Raw genomic sequence first — 24,925 nt, forward strand, 5'->3', positions numbered from 1 at the left:
GCAGTGAGTCCAGAGAGTGCACTGGCACCACTGGGGATGCAGTGCAGTGAGTCCAGAGAGTGCACTGGCACCACTGGGGATGTGTCCAGTGAGTCCAGTGAGTGCACTGGCACCACTGGGGATGCAGTGCAGTGACTGCAGAGAGTACACTGGCACCACCGGGGATTCACTGCAGTGAGTCCAGAGAGTGCACTGGCACCACCTGTGATGCAGTACAGTGAGTCCAGTGAGTGCACTGGCACCACTGGGGATACAGTGCTGTGACTCCAGAGAGCGCACTGGCACCACTGGGGATGCAGTGCAGTCAGTCCAGTGAGTGCACTGGCACCACTGGGGATGCAGTGCAGTGAGTCCAGAGAGTGCACTGGCACCACTGGGGATGCAGTGCAGTGAGTCCAGAGAGTGCACTGGCACCACTGGGGATGCAGTGCAGTGAGTCCAGAGAGTGCACTGGCACCACTGGGGATGCACTGCAGTGAGTCCAGAGAGTGCACTGTCACCACTGGGGATGCAGTACAGTGAGTCCACAGAGTGCACTGGCACCACTGGGGATGCAGTGCATTGAGTCCAGAGAGTGCACTGGCACCACTGGGAATGCACTTCAGTGACTCCAGAGAGTGCACTGGCACCACTGGGGATGCGGTGCAGTGTGTCCAAACACTTCACTGGCACCACTGGGGATGCAGTGCAGTGAGTGCAGAGAGTGCACTGGCACCACTGGGGATGCAGTGCAGTGAGTCCAGTGAGTGTACTGGCACCACTGGGGATGCACTGCAGTGAGTCCAGAGAGTGCACTGGCACCACTGAGAATGCACTTCAGTGAGTCCAGAGAGTACACTGGCACCACTGGAGATGCACTGCAGTGAGTCCAGAGAGTGCACTAGCACCACTGGGGATGCAGTGCAGTGAATCCTGTTAGTACACTGGCACCACTGGGGATGCAGTGCAGTGAGTCCAGAGAGCTCACTGGCACCACTCGGGATGCAGTGCAGTGAGTCCAGAGAGTGCACTGGCACCACTGGTGATGCAGTACAGTGAGTCCAGTTAATGCACTGGAAGCACTGGGGATGCAGTGCAGTGAGTCCAGAGAGTGCACTGGCAGCGCTGCTGATGCAGTACAGTGAGTCCAGTGAGTGCACTGGCACCACTGGGGATGCACTGCAGTTAGTCCAGAGAGTGCACTGGCACCACTGGGGATGCAGTGCAGTGAGTCCAGAGAGTGCACTGGCACCAACGATGGTGCAGTACAGTGAGTCCAGTGAGTGCAATGGCACCACTGGGGATGTAGTGCAGTGACTCGAGAGAGTGCACTGGCACCACTGGGGATGCACTGCAGTGACTCCAGAGAGTACACTGGCACCACTGGTGATGCAGTGCAGTGAGTCCAGAGAGTGCACTGTCACCACTGGGGATGCAGTGCAGTGAGTCCAGAGAGTGCACTGGCGGCACTGGGGATGCACTGCAGTGAGTCCAGAGAGTGCACTGGCACCACTGGGGATGCACTGCAGTGAGTCCAGAGAGTGCACTGGCTCCACTGGGGATGCAGTGCAGTGAGTCCACAGAGTGCACTGGCACCACTGGGGATGCAGTGCAGTGAGTCAAGAGAGTGCACTGGCACCACTGGGGATGCAGTGCAGTGAGTCCAGAGATTGCACTGGCACCACTGGGGATGCAGTGCAGTGAGTCCAGAGACTTCACTGGCACCACTGGGAATGCAGCGCAGTGAGTCCAGAGAGTTCACTGGCAGCAGTGGGGATGCAGTGCAGTGAGTCCAGAGAGTGCACTGGCACCACTGTGGATGCAGTGCAGTGAGTCCAGAGAGTGCACTGGCACCACTGGTGATGCAGTACAGTGAGTCCAGAGAGCGCAAAGGCACCACTGGGGATGCACTGCAGTGAGTCCAGAGAGTGCACTGACACCACTGGGGATGCACCACAATGAGTCCAGAGATTGCACTGGCACCACTGGGGATGCAGTGCAGTGAGTCCAGAGAGTGCACTGGCACCACTGGGGATGCAGTGCAGTGAGTCCAGAGAGTGCACTGGCACCACTGGGGATGCACTTCAATGAGTACAGAGAGTGCACTGACACCACTGGGGATACATTGCAGTGAGTCCAGAGAGTGCACTGGCACCAACGATGATGCAGTACAGTGAGACCAGTGAGTGCAATGGCACCACTGGGGATGTAGTGCAGTGACTCGAGAGAGTGCACTGGCACCACTGGGGATGCAGTGCACTGAGTCCAGAGAGTACACTGGCACCACTGGTGATGCAGTGCAGTGAGTCCAGAGAGTGCACTGGCACCACTGGGGATGCAGTGCAGTGAGTCCAGAGAGTGCACTGGCAGCAGTGGGGATGCAGTGCAGTGAGTCCAGAGAGTGCACTGGCACCACTGGGGATGCACTGCAGTGAGTCCAGAAAGTGCACTGGCACCACTGGGGATGCACTGCAGTGAGTCCAGAAAGTGCACAGGCACCACTGGGGATGCAGTTCAGTGAGTCCAGAGAGTGCACTGGCACCACTGGGGATGCAGTGCAGTGAGTCCAGAGAGTGCACTGGCACCACTGAGAATGCACTTCAGTGAGTCCAGAGAGTGCACTGGCACCACTGGAGATGCACTGCAGTGAGTCCAGAGAGTGCACTAGCACCACTGGGGATGCAGTGCAGTGAATCCAGTGAGTGCACTGGCACCACTGGGGATGCATTGCAGTGATTCCAGAGATTGCACTGGCACCACTGGGGATGCAGATGCAGTACAGTGAGTCCACAGATTGCACTGGAACCACTGGGGATGCAGTACAGTGAGTCCAGAGAGTGCACTGGCACCACTGGGGATGCAGTGCAGTGAGTCCAGAGATTGCACTGGCACCAATGGGGATGCAGTGCAGTGAGTCCAGAGACTTCACTGGCACCACTGGAAATGCAGTGCAGTGAGTCCAGAGAGTGCACTGGCACCACTGGGGATGCAGTGCAGTGAGTCCAGAGAGTGCACTGTCACCACTGGGGATGCAGTACAGTGAGTCCAGAGAGTGCACTGGCACCACTGGGGATGCACTGCAGTGAGTCCAGAGAGTGCACTGGCACCACTGGGGATGCACTACAGTGAGTCCAGAGATTGCACTGGCACCAATGGGGTTGCAGGGCAGTGAGTCCAGAGACTGCACTGGCACCACTGGGAATGCAGTGCAGTGAGTGCAGAGAGTGCACTGGCACCACTGGGGATGCACTGCAGTGAGTCCAGAGAGTGCACTGGCACCACTGGGGATGCACTGCATTGAGTCCAGAGAGTGCACTGGCACCACTGGGGATGCACTTCAGTGAGTCCAGAGAGTGCACTGACACCACTGGGGATGCAGTGCAGTGAGTCCAGAGAGTGCACTGGCACCACTGCGGATGCAGTGCAGTGAGTCCAGAGAGTGCACTGGCACCACTGGGGATATGTCCAGTGAGTCCAGTGAGTGCACTGGCACCACTGGGGATGCAGTGCAGTGAGTCCAGAGAGTACACTGGCACCACCGGGGATTCACTGCAGTGAGTCCAGAGAGTGCACTGGCACCACCTGTGATGCAGTACAGTGAGTCCAGTGATGCACTGGCACCACTGGGGATGCAGTGCTGTGACTCCAGAGAGCGCACTGGCACCACTGGGGATGCAGTGCAGTCAGTCCAGTGAGTGCACTGGCACCAATGGGGGTGCAGTACAGTGAGTCCAGAGAGTGCACTGGCACCACTGGGGATGCACTGCAGTGAGTCCAGACAGTGCACTGGCACCACTGGGGATGCAGTGCAGTGAGTCCAGAGAGTGCACTGGCACCACTGGGGATGCAGTTCATTGAGTCCAGAGAGTGCACTGGCACCACTGGGGATGCACTGCAGTGAGTCCAGAGAGTGCACTGGCACCACTGGGGCTTCAGTGCAGTGAGTCCAGAGAGTGCACTGGCACCACTGGGGATGCAGTGCAGTGAGTCCAGAGAGTGCACTGGCACCACTGGGGATGCACTGCAGTGAGTCCAGAGAGTGCACTGTCACCACTGGGGATGCAGTGCAGTGAGTCCACAGAGTGCACTGGCACCACTGGGGATGCAGTACAGTGAGTCCAGAGAGTGCACTGGCACCACAGGGCATGCAGTGCAGTGAGTCCAGAGAGTGCACTGGCACCACTGGGGATGCACTTCAGTGAGTCCAGAGAGTGCACTGGCACCACTGGAGATGCACTGCAGTGAGTCCAGAGAGTGCACTAGCACCACTGGGGATGCAGTGCAGTGAATCCTGTTAGTACACTGGCACCACTGGGGATGCAGTGCAGTGAGTCCAGAGAGCTCACTGGCACCACTGGGGATGCAGTGCAGTGAGTCCAGAGAGTGCACTGGCACCACTGGTGATGCAGTACAGTGAGTCCAGTGAATGCACTGGAACCACTGGGGATGCAGTGCAGTGAGTCCAGAGAGTGCACTGGCAGCACTGGTGATGCAGTACAGTGAGTCCAGTGAGTGCACTGGCACCACTGGGCCTGCAGTGCAGTGAGTCCAGAGAGTGCAATGGCACCCCTGGGGATGCAGTGCAGTGAGTCCAGAGAGTGCACTGGCACCACTGGGGATGCAGTACAGTGAGTCCAGTGAGTGCAATGGCACCACTGGGGATGTAGTGCAGTGACTCGAGAGAGTGCACTGGCACCACTGGGGATGCACTGCAGTGACTCCAGAGAGTACACTGGCACCACTGGTGATGCAGTGCAGTGAGTCCAGAGAGTGCAGTGACACCACTGGGGATGCAGTGCAGTGAGTCCAGAGAGTGCACTGGCAGCAGTGAGGATGCAGTGCAGTGAGTCCAGAGAGTGCACTGGCGCCACTGGGGATGCACTGCAGTGAGTCCAGAGAGTGCACTGGCACTACTGGGGATGCAGTGCAGTGAGTCCAGAGAGTGCACTGGCACCACTGGGGATGCACTGCAGTGAGTCCAGAGAGTGCACTGGCACCACTGGGGATGCACTGCAGTGAGTCCAGAGAGTGCACTGGCACCACTGGGGATGCACTGCAGTGAGTCCAGAGATTGCACTGGCTCCACTGGGGATGCAGTACAGTGAGTCTACAGAGTGCACTGGCACCACTGGGGATGCAGTACAGTGAGTCCAGAGAGTGCACTGGCACCACTGGGGCTGCAGTGCAGTGAGTCCACAGAGTGCACTGGCACCACTGGGAATGCAGTGCAGTGAGTCCAGAGAGTGCACTGGCACCACTGGGGATGCAGTGCAGTGAGTCCAGAGATTGCACTGGCACCACTGGGGATGCAGTGCAGTGAGTCCAGAGACTTCACTGGCACCTCTGGGAATGCAGTGCAGTGAGTGCAGAGAGTGCACTGGCACCAGAGGGGATGCAGTGCAGTGAGTCCAGAGAGTGCACTGGCACCACTGGTGATGCAGTACAGTGAGTCCAGAGATTGCACTGGCACCACTGGGGATGCAGTGCAGTGAGTCCAGAGAGTGCACTGGCACCACTGGGGATGCAGTGCAGTGAGTCCAGAGAGTGCTCTGGCACCACTGGGGATGCAGTGCAGTGAGTCCAGAGAGTACACTGGCACCACTGGGGATGCAGTGCAGTGAGTCCAGAGAGTGCACTGGCACCACTGGGGATGCAGTGCATTGAGTCCAGAGAGTGCACTGGCACCACTGGTGATGCAGTCCAGTGAGTCCAGTGAATGCACTGGCACCACTGGGGATGCTGTGCAGTGAGTCCAGAGAGTGCACTGGCACCACTGGGGATGCAGTGCAGTGAGTCCAGAGACTTCACTGGCACCACTGGGAATGCAGAGAAGTGAGTGCAGAGAGTGCACTGGCACCACTGGGGATGCAGTGCAGTGAGTCCAGAGAGTGCACTGGCACCACTGGGGATGCACTACAGTGAGTCCAGAGATTGCACTGGCACCACTGGGGATGCAGTGCACTGAGTCCAGAGAGTGCACTGGCACCACTGGGGATGCAGTGCATTGAGTCCAGAGAGTGCACTGGCACCACTGGGGATGCACTTCAGTGAGTCCAGAGAGTGCACTGGCACCACTGGGGATGCAGTGCAGTGAGTCCAGAGAGTGCACTGGCACCACTGGGGATGCACTGCAGTGAGTCCAGAGAGTCCACTGGCACCACTGGGGATGCAGTGCAGTGAGTCCAGAGAGTGCACTGGCACCACTGGGGATGCAGTGCAGTGAGTCCAGAGAGTGCACTGGCACCACTGGGGATGTGTCCAGTGAGTCCAGTGAGTGCACTGGCACCACTGGGGATGCAGTGCAGTGACTGCAGAGAGTACACTGGCACCACCGGGGATTCACTGCAGTGAGTCCAGAGAGTGCACTGGCACCACCTGTGATGCAGTACAGTGAGTCCAGTGAGTGCACTGGCACCACTGGGGATACAGTGCTGTGACTCCAGAGAGCGCACTGGCACCACTGGGGATGCAGTGCAGTCAGTCCAGTGAGTGCACTGGCACCACTGGGGGTGCAGTACAGTGAGTCCAGAGAGTGCACTGGCACCACTGGGGATGCCCTGCAGTGAGTCCAGAGAGTGCACTGGCACCACTGGGGATGCACTTCAGTGACTCCAGAGAGTGCACTGGCACCACTGGGGATGCAGTGCAGTGAGTCCAAAGACTTCACTGGCACCACTGGGGATGCAGTACAGTGAGTCCACAGAGTGCACTGTCACCACTGGGGATGCAGTACAGTGAGTCCACAGAGTGCACTGGCACCAGTGGGGATGCAGTACAGTGAGTCCAGAGAGTGCACTGGCACCACTGGGGATGCAGTGCAGTGAGTCCAGAGAGTGCACTGGCACCACTGGGGATGCACTTCAGTGACTCCAGAGAGTGCACTGGCACCACTGGGGATGCAGTGCAGTGAGTCCAAAGACTTCACTGGCACCACTGGGGATGCAGTGCAGTGAGTCCAAAGAGTGCACTGGCACCACTGGCGATGCAGTGAAGTGAGTGCAGAGAGTGCACTGGCACCACTGGAGATGCACTGCAGTGAGTCCAGAGAGTGCACTGGCACCACTGGGGATGCGGTGCAGTGAGTCCAGAGAGTGCACTGGCACCACTGGGGATGCACTGCAGTGAGTCCAGTGAGTGCACTGGCACCACTGGGGATGCAGTGCAGTGAGTCCAGAGAGTGCACTGGCACCACTGGGGATGCAGTGCAGTGAGTCCAGAGAGTGCACTGGCAGCACTGGGGATGCAGTGCGGTGAGTCCAGAGAGTGCACTGTCGCCACTGGAGATGCAGTGCAGTGAGTCCAGAGAGTGCACTGGCACCACTGGGGATGCAGTGCAGTGAGTCCAGAGAGTGCACTGGCACCAGTGGGGATGTAGTGCAGTGAATCCGGAGAGTGCACTGGCAACATTAGGGATGCACTGCAGTGAGTGCAGAGAGTGCACTGGAACCACTGGGGATGCAGTGCAGTGAGTCCAGAGAGTGCACTGGCACCACTGGGGATGCAGTGCAGTGAGTCCAGAGAGTGCACTGGCATCATAGGAGATGCAGTGCAGTGAATCCAGAGAGTGCACTGGCACCACTGGGGATGCATTGCATTGAGTCCAGAGAGTGCACTGGCACCACTGGGGATGCAATGCAGTGAGTCCAGAGAGTGCACTGGCACCACTGGGGATGCAGTGCAGTGAGTCCAGAGAGTGCACTGGCACCACTGGAGATGCAGTGCAGTGAGTCCAAAGAGTGCACTGGCACCACAGGGGATGCACTGCAGTGAGTCCAGAGAGTGCACTGGAACCACTGGGGATGCACTGCAGTGAGTTCAGAGAGTGCACTGGCACCACTGGGGATGCAGTGCAGTGAGTCTAGAGAGTGCACTGGCATCATAGGAGATGCAGTGCAGTGAATCCAGAGAGTGCACTGGCAACATTAGGGATGCATTGCATTGAGTCCAGAGAGTGCACGGGCACCACTGGGGATGCACTGCAGTGAGTCCAGAGAGTGCACTGGCACCACTGGGGATGCAATGCAGTTAGTCCAGAGAGTGCACTGGCACCACTGGGGATGCACTGCAGTGAGTCCAGAGAGTGCACTGGCACCACTGGGGATGCAGTGCAGTGAGTCCAGAGAGTGCACAGGCACCACTTGGGATGCAGTGCAGTGAGTCCAGAGAGTGCACTGGCACCACTGCGGATGCACTGCAGTGAGTCCAGACAGTGCACTGGCACCACTGGGGATGCAGTGAAGTGAGTCCAGAGAGTGCACTGGCATCATAGGAGATGCAGTGCAGTGAATCCAGAGAGTGCACTAGCAACATTAGGGATGCATTGCATTGAGTCCAGAGAGTGCACTGGCACCACTGGGGATGCACTGCAGTGAGTCCAGAGAGTGCACTGGCACCACTGGGGATGCAGTGCAGTGACTCCAGAGAGTGCACTGGCACCACTGGGGATGCAGTGCAGTGAGTCCAGAGAGTGCACTGGCACCACTGGGGATGCAGTGCAGTGAGTCCAGAGACTTCACTGGCACCACTTGGGATGCACTGCAGTGAGTCCACAGAGTGCACTGGCACCACTGGGGATGCAGTGCAGTGAGTCCAGAGAGTGCACTGGCCCCACTGGGGATGCAGTGCAGTGAGTCCAGAGAGTGCACTGGCACCACTGGGGATGCACTGCAGTGAGTCCAGAGAGTGCACTGGCACAACTGGGGATGCACTGCAGTGAGTCCAGAGAGTGCACTGGCACCACTGGGGATGTACTGCAGTGAGTCCAGAGAGTGCACTGGCACCACTGGGGATGCAGTGCATTGAGTCCACAGAGTGCACTGTCACCACTCTGGATGCAGAGCAGTAACTCCAGAGAGTGCACTGGCACCACTGGGGATGCAGTGCAGTGAGTCCAGAGAGTGCACTGGCACCACTGGGGATGCACTGTAGTGAGTCCAGAGAGTGCAATGAATGCAGTGCAATGAATGAGAGTGCGTCTGAATGCAAGTCAGACGCTTTAATTAAGCTAAAGCCTCCCTAGACAGATGGGCTTCGATCCCACAAAACTCTAGTTAACAGCTAAATGCCTAAACCAATTGGCTTCTGCCTACAAAGACCCTGACGCACCCTAGTGCGCATCGATGAGCTTGCAACTCAACATGAATTTCACTTCAGAGCCGATAAGAAGAGGAATTAAACCTCTGTAAAAAGGACTACAGCCTAACGCTTCAACACTCAGCCATCTTACCCGTCACCTTCATCAACCGATGACTATTTTCCACTAACCATAAGGATATTGGCACCCTGTACCTCATCTTCGGGGCATGAGCAGGAATAGTCGGCACCGCACTCAGCCTATTAATCCGCGCAGAACTAGGACAACCAGGAACTCTCCTAGGCGACGACCAAATTTACAATGTAATCGTTACCGCTCACGCCTTTGTAATAATCTTCTTTATAGTCATACCCATCATGATCGGAGGATTCGGCAACTGATTAGTCCCCCTCATAATCGGTGCCCCCGACATAGCATTCCCGCGAATAAACAACATAAGCTTTTGACTCCTCCCCCCATCATTCCTCCTACTACTAGCCTCATCCACTGTAGAAGCTGGCGCCGGCACAGGCTGAACTGTCTACCCTCCCCTAGCAGGTAACCTTGCCCACGCCGGAGCTTCAGTAGACCTGGCTATCTTCTCACTCCACTTAGCCGGTATCTCCTCCATCCTTGGGGCCATCAACTTTATTACCACAGCCATCAACATAAAACCCCCCGCACTCTCACAATACCAAACCCCATTATTTGTCTGATCCGTAGTAATTACCGCCATCCTACTCCTTCTATCACTCCCCGTACTCGCCGCCGGTATTACAATATTACTAACTGATCGAAACCTAAACACCACATTCTTCGACCCCGCTGGAGGAGGAGACCCAATCCTGTACCAACACCTATTCTGATTCTTCGGACACCCAGAAGTCTATATTCTGATCCTACCGGGGTTCGGAATCATCTCACACGTAGTCACGTACTACTCAGGCAAAAAGGAGCCCTTCGGCTACATGGGAATAGTCTGAGCCATACTATCCATTGGCTTCCTAGGATTCATCGTCTGAGCTCACCACATGTTTACAGTAGGAATAGACGTTGATACCCGAGCCTACTTTACATCAGCCACTATAATCATTGCCATCCCTACCGGAATCAAAGTATTTAGCTGACTAGCCACCCTGCACGGAGGAACAATCAAATGAGACCCCCCCAATACTATGAGCTCTAGGATTTATCTTCCTATTTACCATCGGAGGATTAACAGGAATCGTTCTTGCAAACTCTTCCCTAGACATCGCCCTGCACGACACGTACTACGTAGTTGCCAACTTCCACTACGTCCTATCCATAGGCGCCGTCTTTGCCATTCTAGCAGGATTTACTCACTGATTCCCACTACTCACTGGGTTTACCCTACACCAAACATGAGCAAAAGCCCACTTCGGGGTAATATTTACAGGAGTAAACCTAACGTTCTTCCCCCAGCACTTCCTAGGCCTAGCAGGAATACCCCGACGATACTCGGACTATCCCGACGCCTACACACTATGAAACACCATTTCCTCCATCGGCTCCCTAATCTCAATAGTAGCCGTAATCATACTAATATTCATCATCTGAGAAGCCTTTTCGGCCAAACGAAAAGTCCTACAACCAGAACTAACTACCACAAACGTTGAATGAATCCACGGCTGCCCTCCCCCATACCATACTTTCGAGGAACCGGCCTTCGTCCAAGTACAAGAAAGGAAGGAATCGAACCCTCACATGCTGGTTTCAAGCCAACTGCATTAACCGCTCATGCTTCTTTCTTATGAGACGTTAGTAAACCAATTACATAGCCTTGTCAAGACTAAATCACAGGTAAAAATCCTGTACATCTCATGTGGCCAACCACTCCCAACTAGGATTCCAAGACGCCTCATCACCCATCATAGAAGAACTCGTTGAATTCCACGACCACGCCCTAATCGTTGCCCTAGCTATCTGCAGCCTAGTTCTCTACCTTTTAGCCCACATACTAACAGAAAAACTCTCGTCCAATGCTGTAGACGCCCAAGAAGTAGAGCTGATCTGGACAATCCTACCTGCTATCGTCCTGGTACTCCTCGCCCTCCCATCCCTACAAATCCTCTACATAATGGACGAAATCGATGAACCAGACCTCACCCTAAAAGCCATCGGCCACCAATGATACTGAAGCTACGAATACACAGACTTCAAAGACCTATCCTTCGACTCCTACATAGTGCCCACCCCAGACTTACCCAACGGCCACTTCCGACTGCTAGAAGTTGACCACCGCGTAGTTATCCCAATAGAATCCCCCATCCGCGTAATCATTACTGCAGGAGACCTACTCCACTCCTGAGCAGTCCCAACGCTCGGAGTTAAAACAGACGCAATCCCAGGCCGACTAAACCAAACTTCATTCATTACCACCCGGCCTGGGATTTTTTACGGACAATGCTCAGAAATTTGCGGGGCTAATCACAGCTACATACCCATTGTAGTAGAATCAACCCCACTCCCACATTTCGAGGCCTGATCGTCCCTTCTATCATCATCCTAATCATTAAGAAGCTATGCAACAGCACTAGCCTTTTAAGCTAGCCAAAGAGGGACTTCCCCCTCCTTAATGATATGCCACAGCTTAACCCCGCACCATGATTTTCAATCATAATTATAACCTGATTAACCCTAGCACTCCTCATCCAACCAAAACTACTAGCCTTCACCACAACCAACCCCCCATCAAATAAGACCTCCCTCACTACCAAACCCACACCATGATCCTGACCATGAACCTAAGCTTCTTTGACCAATTTTCCAGCCCCAATCTATTCGGCATCCCCTTAATCCTACTATCCCTACTCTTCCCAGCCCTACTATTCCCGTCCCCAAACAACCGATGAATCAACAACCGCCTTTCTACTATCCAAACATGACTCCTTCACCTAATCACAAAACAACTAATAGTCCCACTCAACAAAAATGGCCACAAATGAGCCATAATATTTACATCCCTAATAATCATACTTCTTACAATCAACCTTCTAGGCCTCCTTCCATATACATTCACCCCAACCACCCAACTATCTATGAACATAGCCCTAGCCTTCCCACTATGGCTCGCCACACTACTAACAGGCCTACGAAACCAACCATCAGCCTCTTTAGCCCACCTATTACCCGAAGGTACCCCTACACCCCTAATCCCCGCACTAATCCTGATCGAAACAACCAGCCTACTAATCCGCCCCCTAGCCCTCGGAGTCCGCCTTACAGCCAACCTTACAGCAGGACACTTACTCATCCAACTCATCTCTACAGCCTCCATTGCATTAATACCCACCCTTCCTGCAGTATCCATCCTAACAATAATCATCCTACTACTCCTAACCATCCTAGAAGTAGCAGTAGCCATAATCCAGGCCTACGTCTTCGTGCTCCTTCTAAGCCTATACTTACAAGAAAACATCTAATGGCACACCAAGCACACTCATACCACATAGTTGACCCAAGCCCTTGACCAATCTTCGGGGCAGCCGCCGCCCTACTCACAACCTCAGGATTAATCATGTGATTCCACTACAACTCATCCGTACTACTAACCCTAGGCCTCATCTCAATACTCCTAGTAATACTCCAATGATGATGAGACATTGTACGAGAAAGCACCTTCCAAGGCCATCACACTCCCACAGTCCAAAAAGGCCTACGATACGGCATAATCCTTTTCATCACATCCGAAGCATTCTTCTTCTTAGGGTTCTTCTGAGCGTTCTTCCACTCGAGCCTGGCCCCAACCCCAGAACTAGGAGGCCAACGACCCCCAACAGGAATTAAACCACTCAACCCGATAGAAGTCCCCCTACTAAACACAGCCATCCTACTAGCCTCAGGCGTTACCGTAACGTGAGCCCATCACAGCATCACAGAAGGAAACCGAAAACACGCCATCCACGCCCTAACCCTAACGATCCTCCTGGGATTCTACTTCACAGCCCTACAAGCAATAGAATACCACGAAGCCCCATTCTCAATCGCCGATAGCGTCTACGGATCTACCTTCTTCGTTGCCACTGGATTCCACGGACTCCACGTAATCATCGGATCCTCCTTCCTGACCGTCTGCCTCTTCCGACTGATCAAGTTCCACTTTACATCAGACCACCACTTCGGATTCGAGGCAGCAGCCTGATACTGACACTTCGTAGACATCATCTGACTATTCCTCTACATAACCATCTACTGATGAGGATCTTGCTCTTCTAGTATATTAATTACAATTGACTTCCAATCTCTAGAATCTGGTATAAACCCAGAGGAGAGCAATGAACGCACTCATGTTCATATTCGCCCTATCATCAATCCTAAGCGCCGCCCTAACCGCATTAAACTTCTGACTCGCCCAAATAAACCCCGACTCAGAGAAACTCTCACCGTACGAATGTGGATTCGACCCACTTGGATCTGCTCGATTACCATTCTCAGTCCGATTCTTCCTCAGTAGCCATCCTGTTCGTCCTATTCGACCTAGAAATCGCCCTCCTACTCCCCCTGCCATGAGCCGTCCAACTCCAATCCCCCCTAATGACCCTCACCTGAACTGTAGTGATCCTCCTTCTCCTAACACTCGGACTGGCCTACGAGTGAATTCAAGGGGGCCTAGAATGAGCAGAATAACAGAAAGTTAGTCTAACCAAAAAGATAGCTGGTTTCGACCCAGCAGATTACAGCCAACCCTGTAACTTTCTTATGTCGCCCCTACATTTAAGCTTCTACTCAGCCTTCATTTTCAGCGGACTAGGACTAGCCTTCCACCGAACCCACCTAGTATCCGCCCTACTATGCCTTGAAAGCATAATATTATCGATATTCGTAGGCCTATCAATATGATCCATCGAAAACCAAGTCTCCTCATTCACCATGGTACCAATTCTCATGCTAACCTTCTCAGCGTGTGAGGCGGGCACAGGCCTGGCCATCCTAGTAGCCTCCACCCGCACACATGGCTCCGACCATCTACACAACCTAAACCTCCTGCAATGCTAAAAATCATCCTACCCACAATCATACTTCTTCCAACAGCCCTGCTGTCTCCACCAAAATTTCTATGGACTAACACCACCTTATACAGCTTCCTAATCGCTGCCCTAAGCCTACAGTGATTAATCCCAACCTACTACCCCTACAAATTTTTATCCAACTGAACAGGAATTGACCAAATCTCATCCCCCCTCCTAGTACTATCCTGCTGACTACTCCCACTCATAATCATAGCAAGCCAAAACCACCTGCAACAAGAACCCCTACAACGCAAACGAATCTTTATCTCAACCTTAGTCGCAGTCCAGCCATTCATCCTACTAGCCTTTTCCACCACAGAACTAGCACTATTTTACATCTCATTTGAAGCAACCCTCATTCCCACCCTAATCTTAATCACCCGATGGGGGAACCAACCAGAACGCCTAAGCGCTGGCATCTACCTGCTATTCTACACGCTAGTAAGCTCTCTACCCCTGCTAATCACAATCATACACCTATACGTGAAAATTGGCACCCTGCACCTGCCAACCCTACAACTAACCCACCCAACCCTATCCACCTCATGGACAGGAATACTATCAGGTCTAGCACTGCTCATAGCATTCATAGTAAAAGCCCCACTATACGGCCTACACCTCTGACTGCCAAAAGCCCACGTAGAAGCACCCATCGCAGGCTCAATACTCCTCGCCGCCCTACTACTAAAGCTAGGAGGATACGGAATTATACGAGTCACTCTATTTATGGGCCCACTGTCCAACCTCCTGCACTACCCCTTCCTAACCCTGGCCCTATGAGGCGCCCTAATGACTAGCTCAATCTGCCTACGACAGACAGACCTAAAATCACTAATCGCTTATTCATCCGTTAGCCACATAGGCCTAGTTATCGCCGCAGGAATAATCCAAACCCACTGATCATTCTCAGGGGCAATGATCCTAATAATTTCCCATGGACTAACTTCCTCCATACTATTCTGCCTAGCCAACACAAACTATGAACGTACGCACAGCCGAATTCTACTACTCACACGAGGCCTACAACCTCTCCTACCACTCATAGCTACCTGATGATTGCTGGCCAATCTAACAAACATAGCCTTACCCCCAACAACAAACCTCATAGCAGAGCTAACCATTATAATCACCTTATTCAACTGATCTGCCTTCACGATCATCCTAACAGGAATCGCAACCCTACTAACCGCCTCCTACACCTTATTCATACTACTAATGACCCAACGAGGCTCAATCCCCTCCCACATCACATCTATGCAAAACTCAACCACGCGAGAACACCTGCTCATAACACTCCACATTATCCCAATATTCCTCCTAATCCTCAAACCCGAACTGATCTCCGGAATCCCCTCATGCAAATATAGTTTAAACCAAACATTAGACTGTGATTCTAAGAATAGAAGTTCAAACCTTCTTACCTGCCGAGGGGAGGGTTTAACCAACAAGAGCTGCTAACTCTTACATCTGAGCCTAAAACCTCAGCCCCCTTACTTTTAAAGGATAACAGCAATCCACTGGTCTTAGGAACCACCCATCTTGGTGCAAATCCAAGTAAAAGTAGTGAACCCCACACTACTAATCAACTCCCTCACACTACTCACGCTGACAATCCTCCTAACCCCAATCATCCTGCCATTTCTATTTAAAAACTTTAAAAACACCCCACAAGCCACCACCCGCGCTGTTAAAACCGCATTCCTAATTAGCCTAGCCCCTACAACCGCATTCATCTACTCGGGAGTAGAATCTGTCACCTGCCACTGGGAGTGAAAATTCATTATAAACTTTAAAATCCCCCTGAGCCTAAAAATAGACCAATACTCAATAACATTTCTTCCAATCGCCCTATTTGTAACATAATCAATCCTACAATTCGCCATATGATACATGGCCTCAGAGCCATACGTAACAAAATTTTTCACCTACCTACTGACATTCCTAGTCGCCATACTCCTCCTAACAACCGCAAACAACATATTCCTCCTATTCGTAGGCTGGGAAGGAGTACGAATCATGTCCTTCCTTCTCATCGGCTGATGACAAGGCCGAGCAGATGCCAACACCGCCGCCCTACGAGCCGTAATCTACAACCGAATCGGAGACATCGGACTGATCCTGAGCATAGCATGACTAGCTTCAACATTCAACACCTGAGAGATCCAACAAGCCGTACACCCCCACCAAACCCCAATCCTCCCCCTCATAGGATTAATCCTCGCAGCCGCAGGAAAATCCGCCCAATTTGGACTCCACCCATGACTGCCCGCAGCAATAGAAGGCCCCACCCCAGTATCAGCCCTACTGCACTCCAGTACCATAGTAGTAGCCGGAATCTTCCTGCTCATCCGCATGCACCCCCTGCTAGCCACCAACCAGACAGCCCTAACTGCCTGCCTATGCCTAGGTGCTCTATCAACCCTATTCGCTGCCACATGCGCCCTAACCCAAAATGACATCAAAAAAATCATTGCTTTCTCAACATCCAGCCAACTAGGACTAATAACAGTCACTATCGGACTAAACCTCCCACAACTAGCCTTCCTACACATCTCAACCCATGCCTTCTTTAAAGCCATACTATTCCTATGCTCAGGGTCTATCATCCACAACCTAAACGGAGAACAAGATATCCGAAAGATAGGAGGCCTACAGAAAATACTCCCAGTCACTACTTCCTGCCTAACCATCGGAAACCTGGCGCTGATAGGAACCCCATTCCTAGCCGGATTCTACTCAAAAGACCTCATCATCGAAAGCTTAAACACATCATACCTAAATACTTGAGCCCTACTCCTAACCCTTATAGCCACAGCATTCACCGCAACCTACAGCATCCGCATAACCATCCTAGTCCAAGCTGGACAAACCCGAATCCCCCCAATAGTATCAATAAACGAAAACAACCCACTAATCACCGCCCCCCTAACCCGACTCGCCCTAGGCAGCATTACAGCAGGAATAATCATTACCTCTTTCATCACACCAACCAAAACCCCCCCAATAACCATACCCCTTATCACCAAAACCGCTGCCATCCTCATAACAATCCTAGGAATCATCCTAGCCCTAGAACTATCGAACATAACACACACCCTCACTCACCCCAAACCAACCCCCCTCATAAACTTCTCCTCTGCATTAGGGTACTTCAACCCCCTAGTACACCGATTCTTCTCCAAAAACCTACTAGAAAAGGGACAAAACATTGCCCTACACTTGATCGACCTCTCCTGACTCAAAAAAATAGGGCCAGAGGGCCTTGCTGAACTACAAGTAGCCGCAAGCAAAGCCGCAACCTCAATACACACAGGGCTAATTAAGGCCTACCTAGGATCCTTCGCCCTCTCCATCCTGGTAATAATCCTAATAACACACAGACTCACTAATGGCCCCTAACATCCGCAAATCCCATCCCCTACTAAAAATAATCAACAACTCCCTAATCGACCTACCCGCCCCCTCCAACATCTCTGCCTGATGAAACTTCGGCTCCCTTCTAGCCATCTGCTTAGCCACACAAATCCTAACAGGCCTGCTACTAGCCATACACTACACCGCAGACACTTCACTCGCCTTCTCCTCAGTAGCTCACACATGCCGAGACGTCCAGTACGGATGGCTCATCCGCAACCTCCACGCCAACGGTGCTTCGCTCTTCTTTATCTGCATCTACTTACACATCGGACGAGGCCTCTACTACGGCTCCTACCTATACAAAGAAACCTGAAACACAGGAGTAATCCTCCTACTCACCCTAATAGCAACTGCCTTCGTAGGGTATGTCCTACCATGAGGACAAATGTCATTCTGAGGGGCCACCGTAATCACCAACCTATTCTCAGCCATCCCGTACATTGGGCAAACTCTAGTAGAATGAGCCTGAGGAGGATTCTCAGTAGACAATCCAACCTTAACCCGATTCTTCGCCATCCACTTCCTACTGCCCTTCCTAATTGCAGGAATCACCCTAGTCCACCTAACCTTCCTACACGAATCGGGCTCAAATAACCCACTAGGAATCGTATCAGACTGCGACAAAATCCCATTCCACCCATACTTCTCCATCAAAGACAGCTTAGGGCTTACCCTAATAATCACCCCTCTAATAGCACTAGCCCTATTTTCACCGAACCTCCTGGGAGACCCAGAAAACTTCACCCCAGCAAACCCGCTAGTAACCCCACCACACATCAAGCCAGAATGATACTTCCTATTCGCCTACGCCATCCTACGTTCAATCCCAAATAAACTAGGAGGCGTATTAGCACTGGCCGCCTCCGTACTGATCCTATTCCTAATCCCATTCCTGCACAAATCAAAACAACGAGCAATAACATTCCGACCACTCTCCCAGCTCCTATTCTGAGTACTAGTCGCCGACCTCCTCGTCCTAACATGAGTAGGAAGCCAACCCGTCGAACACCCATTCATCATCATCGGCCAACTCGCTTCAATCGCCTACTTCACTATCCTCCTATTTCTCCTCCCCGCCGCAAGCGCCCTAGAAAACAAAATACTCAACTGCTAAATACTCTAATAGTTTATAAAAACATTGGTCTTGTAAACCAAAGATTGAAGACTTACCACTTCTTAGAGTACCCCAAACTCAGAAAAAAAGGACTCAAACCTTTATCTCCAGCTCCCAAAGCTGGCATTTTCAATAAACTATTCTCTGACCCTAACCCCTAAACCGCCCGAATAGCACCCCGCGACAACCCCCGCACAAGCTCCAATACAACAAACAAAGTCAACAACAGCCCCCAACCCGCCACTAAAAACATCCCTGCCCCATGTGAATAAAACATGGAAACTCCACTAAAATCCGACCGAACAACAAACACCCCAACATTATTCACAGTAGAAACCCCGAACTTCCAAGCCCCCATAAACCCCCCAAACACCAACCCCCCAAAAACAATTGCCACAAACGCTACTGCACATCCAATCACCCGTCAATCCCCCCAAGCCCCAGGGAAAGGCTCCGCTGCTAAAGCTACTGAATAAACAAACACCACCAGCATACCCCCCAAATACACCATAAACAGCACTAAAGCCACGAACGAAACCCCAAGGCCCAGCAACCACCCGCACCCCGCCACAGACGCTAACACCAAACCAACAACCCCATAATACGGCGAAGGATTCGACGCCACACCCAAAACACCCACCGCAAAGCAAATCCCTAAAAAAAACATAAAATAAGTCATTATTCCTGCCCGGACACTACCCGAGGCCTGCGGCTCGAAAAGCCGCCATTGTTCTCAACTACAGGAACTAACCGCAAGCCCCCAATAATTCTACCCCATCTATGCCATTATGCTTAACCCCCCCCCCCTCCCCCCCCGAGGCGGGGGTATTTGGTTATGCATATTCGTGCATAAATTTATATACCCCATATACATACATACTATAGTACCAGTAATATACATTATATACGGACTATCTTATAAGCAGGTGCTAAACCCATACATGTACACGGCCATTAAACCCTTAAACACACTCCTACCAAACCACCCGGCATGAATGTTCTAGGACCATACCCCACAACACCCAATACAACTCCACTCAAGCGCATAACAAGACCCCATTTTAATGAATGCTCACAGGACATGCTCCAACAACAACTCTCCACCACATATCTCATGCAGTTCGTATCAGACGGATTTATTAATCGTACTCCTCACGTGAAATCAGCAACCCGTTGCACATAATGTCCGGTATGACTAGCTTCAGGCCCATACGTTCCCCCTAAACCCCTCGCCCTCCTCACATTTTTGCGCCTCTGGTTCCTCGGTCAGGGCCATCCATTGGGTTCACTCACCCCTCCTTGCCCTTCAAAGTGGCATCTGTGAGTACTTTCACCTTCTCAATGCGTAATCGCGGCATGTTCCAGCTTTTTGGCGCCTCTGGTTCCTCTTATTTTTTCCGGGGTTACCTCACAGGTGGCTATTCCCAGTGATCTCGGGGGTCCCACAATCTAAGCCTGGACACACCTGCCTCACGGCCTATCCTATATTTCAAGGGTCCCTCGATGAGACGGTTGGCGTATATGGGGAATCATCCTGACACTGATGCACTTTGACCACATTCAGTTAATGTTACCTCCACCCTCCGGGTTAAATGGGGCTATTGGATGAATGCTCGTTGGACATAGCACAAAACAACAAATCATTAAGCGCAACCCCTGCGCTTCACAAACTAAACCAGTAAACTTTCGCTAACCACCATGTAGCATAAACCTTCATCGCCCAATCCCAGCAAACTACCTCTAAAACTCCATTAATCATCCCTTCCATGACATCATCGGAACGATGTACATATACACACAAACACATACAAAATAACTTAAACTTATTAGAGAAACTCCAGTACTAAAAATAGTAAACACAAGCAATAATTTCATATACTTCACTCTCACTCACCACTCAACTATCAGCTAACCACACCCCCGTCCACATAGCTTAACACAAAGCATGGCACTGAAGTTGCCAAGATGGCATAAAACATGCCTGCGGACAAAAGACTTAGTCCTAACCTTACGGTTGGTTTTTGCTAAATATATACATGCAAGTATCCGCGCCCCAGTGTAAACGCCCTCGACCACCTACCCCCATACAGGCCTTGAGGAGCGGGTATCAGGCACACCCAAGTAGTAGCCCAAGACGCCTCGCTAAGCCACGCCCCCACGGGTATTCAGCAGTAATTAACATTAAGCAATGAGTGCAAACTTGACTTAGTTATAGCAACAGCCTAACTTCAAGGGTTGGTAAATCTTGTGCCAGCCACCGCGGTCATACAAGAAACCCAAATCAACCGTCCTATTGACACGGCGTAAAGAGTGGTAAAATGCCTATCCTAGCTAACTAAGATCAAAATGCAACTGAGCTGTCATAAGCCCAAGATGCACCTAAACACACCATTAAGATGATCTTAGGAACTAACGACTGATTTAAACCCACGAAAGCCAGGGCCCAGACTGGGATTAGATACCCCACTATGCCTGGCCCTAAATCTTGATACTTACTTTACCGAAGTATCCGCCAGAGAACTACGAGCACAAACGCTTAAAACTCTAAGGACTTGGCGGTGCCCCAAACCCACCTAGAGGAGCCTGTTCTACAATCGATAATCCCCGATTAACCCAACCACCCCTTGCCAACACAGCCTACATACCGCCGTCGCCAGCCCACCTCGAATGAGAGCACAACAGTGGACACAATAGCACCCCGCTAATAAGACAGGTCAAGGTATAGCCTATGGAGTGGAAGAAATGGGCTACATTCCCCATTCATAGGGCACACGGAAAGAAGCGTGAAACCACTTCTGGAAGGCGGATTTAGCAGTAAAGTGGGACAATAGAGCCTACTTTAAGCCGGCCCTGGGGCACGTACATACCGCCCGTCACCCTCCTCAAAAGCCACATCCCACATAACTAATACCATAAATACGCTGAAGATGAGGTAAGTCGTAACAAGGTAAGTGTACCGGAAGGTGTACTTAGAATATCAAGACGTAGCTATAACACCAAAGCACTCAGCTTACACCTGAAAGATATCTACTAGACCGGATCGTCTTGAAGCCCCCCCTCTAGCTCAACCACACAAATAGTACACCAAAACTAAAGAATTTACTAAACTAATTAAACTAAAGCATTTTACAGTCTTAGTATAGGCGATAGAAAAGACACTTAGACGCGATAGAGACCCCAGTACCGTAAGGGAAAGATGAAATAGCAGTGAAACAATCAAAGCGACAGACAGCAAAGATCAACCCTTGTACCTTTTGCATCATGGTTTAGCGAGAACAACCAAGCAAAGTGAACTAAAGTTTGCCCCCCCGAAACCCAAGCGAGCTACTTTCAAGCAGTTAAAGAGAGCGAACCCGTCTCTGTTGCAAAAGAGTGGGATGACTTGTCAGTAGAGGTGAAAAGCCAACCGAGCTGGGTGATAGCTGGTTACCTGTGAAACGAATCTAAGTTCCCCCTTAATCCTCCCTACCGGACATCCTGAACCCTAATGAGATGATTAAGAGCTATTTAATGGAGGGACAGCTCCATTAAAAAAGGACACAACCTCGACTAGCGGATAATTCTTACTACTGATCCTACCGTGGGCCCTAAAGCAGCCATCAAAAAAGAGTGCGTCAAAGCTCCACCACCTAAAAATACCAAAATAAGATGATTCCCTTATCACAAACAGGTCAACCTATGAATATAGGAGAATTAATGCTAAAATAAGTAACTCAGGGCCACACCCCTCTAACGGCGCAAGCTTACATAGAAACATTATTAACAGACCTAGACAGATACAAAAACCCCTACAAGACCACGTATTAACTAACCCTGTTAACCCGACTCAGGAGCGCCTATAAGAGCGATTAAAATCTGTGAAAGGAACTCGGCAAATTAATAAGGCCCGACTGTTTACCAAAAACATAGCCTTCAGCAAATTAAACAAGTATTGAAGGTGATGCCTGCCCGGTGACTTAGGTTTAACGGCCGCGGTATCCTAACCGTGCAAAGGTAGCGCAATCAATTGTCCCATAAATCGAGACTTGTATGAATGGCTAAACGAGGTCTCAACTGTCTCTCACAGATAATCAGTGAAATTGATCTCCCCGTGCAAAAGCGGGGATGTGAACATAAGACGAGAAGACCCTGTGGAACTTAAAAATCAACGACCACCGCGAATCCTCAATCAACCCCACTGGGGCCACTACCATCGCAGAGCCTGGTCGATATTTTTCGGTTGGGGCGACCTTGGAGGAGAACAAATCCTCCAAAAACAAGACCATACCTCTTTACCTAGAGCTACCCCTCAAAGTGCTAACAGTGACCAGACCCAGGCTCGGGTATCAACGTCTATTCCTACTGTAAACATGTGGTGAGCTCAGACAATGAATCCTAGGAAGCCGATGGATAGTATGGCTCAGACTATTCCCATGTAGCCGAAGGGCTCCTTTTTGCCTGAGTAGTACGTGACTACGTGTGAGATGATTCCGAACCCCGGTAGGATCAGAATATAGACTTCTGGGTGTCCGAAGAATCAGAATAGGTGTTGGTACAGGATTGGGTCTCCTCCTCCAGCGGGGTCGAAGAATGTGGTGTTTAGGTTTCGATCAGTTAGTAATATTGTAATACCGGCGGCGAGTACGGGGAGTGATAGAAGGAGTAGGATGGCGGTAATTAGTACGGATCAGACAAATAGTGGGGTTTGGTATTGTGAGAGTGCGGGGGGTTTTATGTTGATGGCTGTGGTGATAAAGTTGATGGCCCCAAGGATGGAGGAGATACCGGCTAAGTGGAGTGAGAAGATAGCCAGGTCTACTGAAGCTCCGGCGTGGGCAAGGTTACCTGCTAGGGGAGGGTAGACAGTTCAGCCTGTGCCGGCGCCAGCTTCTACAGTGGATGGGGCTAGTAGGAGGAGGAATGATGGGGGGAGGAGTCAAAAGCTTATGTTGTTTATTCGCGGGAATGCTATGTCGGGGGCACCGATTATGAGGGGGACTAATCAGTTGCCGAATCCTCCGATCATGATGGGTATGACTATAAAGAAGCTTATTACAAAGGCGTGAGCGGTAACGATTACATTGTAAATTTGGTCGTCGCCTAGGAGAGTTCCTGGTTGTCCTAGTTCTGCGCGCATTAATAGGCTGAGTGCGGTGCCGACTATTCCTGCTCATGCCCCGAAGATGAGGTACAGGGTGCCAATATCCTTATGGTTAGTGGAAAATAGTCATCGGTTGATGAAGGTGACGGGTAAGATGGCTGAGTGTTGAAGCGTTAGGCTGTAGTCCTTTTTACAGAGGTTTAATTCCTCTTCTTATCGGCTCTGTAGTGAAATTCATGTTGAGTTGCAAGCTCATCGATGCGCACTAGGGTGCGTCAGGGTCTTTGTAGGCAGAAGCCAATTGGTTTAGGCATTTAGCTGTTAACTAGAGTTTTGTGGGATCGAAGCCCATCTGTCTAGGGAGGCTTTAGCTTAATTAAAGCGTCTGACTTGCATTCAGAAGATACAGGTTAATATTCTGTAAGTCTTAATGTGCAGAAACTAAGAGGGTTTAACTCTTATTTAAGGCTTTGAAGGCCTTCGGTTTGGGGTGTTATCCTAAGTTTCTAGACAATGGCATGTATTATTGGGGACAGGGGAAGTAAGAGGATTGATAGTGAGGCAAGGACCGCAGTAGGTGTGCTTGGGGCTTTGCTAGTGTATCATTGTTTTATGTGGTTAGAGGAGTTGGGGGGAAGGGTAATTGTTGAGTGGTATGCGAGGCGTAGGTAGAAGAAGAGGCTGAGCAGTGATAGCATGGCAATTGCCATGGCTCCTGGTGTTATTTCCTGTTTAGTTAGTTCTTGGATGATAAGTCACTTTGGTATAAAGCCTGTTAATGGGGGGAGGCCTGCACTGCATCCCCAGTGGTGCCAGTGCACTCTCTGGACTCACTGTACTGCATCCCCAGTGGTGCCAGTGCACTCTCTGGACTCACTGCACTGCATCCCCAGTGGTTCCGTGCATTCACTGGACTCACTGTACTGCATCTCCAGTGGTGCCAGTGCACTCTCTGGGATCACTGCAGTGCATCCCCAGTGGTGCCAGTGCACTCTCTGGACTCACTGCACTGCATCCCCAGTGGTGCCAGTGCACTCACTGGATTCACTGCACTGCATCCCCAGTGGTGCTAGTGCACTCTCTGGACTCACTGCAGTGCATCCCCAGTGGTGCCAGTGCACTCTCTGGACTCACTGAAGTGCATTCTCAGTGCTGCCAGTGCACTCTCTGGACTCACTGCACTGCATCCCCAGTGGTGCCAGTGCACTCTCTGGACTCACTGCACTGCATCC

At 51.4% G+C, this 24,925-nt stretch overlaps 1 long non-coding RNA gene across 1 annotated transcript in view; it reads right to left on the reverse strand.

The window, feature by feature from the left end:
- LOC308187509 overlaps nucleotides 1-24,472 on the reverse strand; it is a 275,390-nt gene extending 250,918 nt beyond the window's left edge. The window contains exon 1 of the long non-coding RNA XR_013944748.1: nucleotides 13,569-24,472. This is a non-coding gene — a long non-coding RNA (uncharacterized lncRNA). The remainder of the gene's footprint in view (nucleotides 1-13,568) is intronic.
- Between the last annotated feature and the right edge of the window lie 453 nt (nucleotides 24,473-24,925).

Source organism: Anser brachyrhynchus, assembly GCF_964034855.1.
Source record: "Anser brachyrhynchus genome assembly, chromosome: 1".
In the NCBI taxonomy this organism is placed as follows: domain Eukaryota; kingdom Metazoa; phylum Chordata; class Aves; order Anseriformes; family Anatidae; genus Anser; species Anser brachyrhynchus.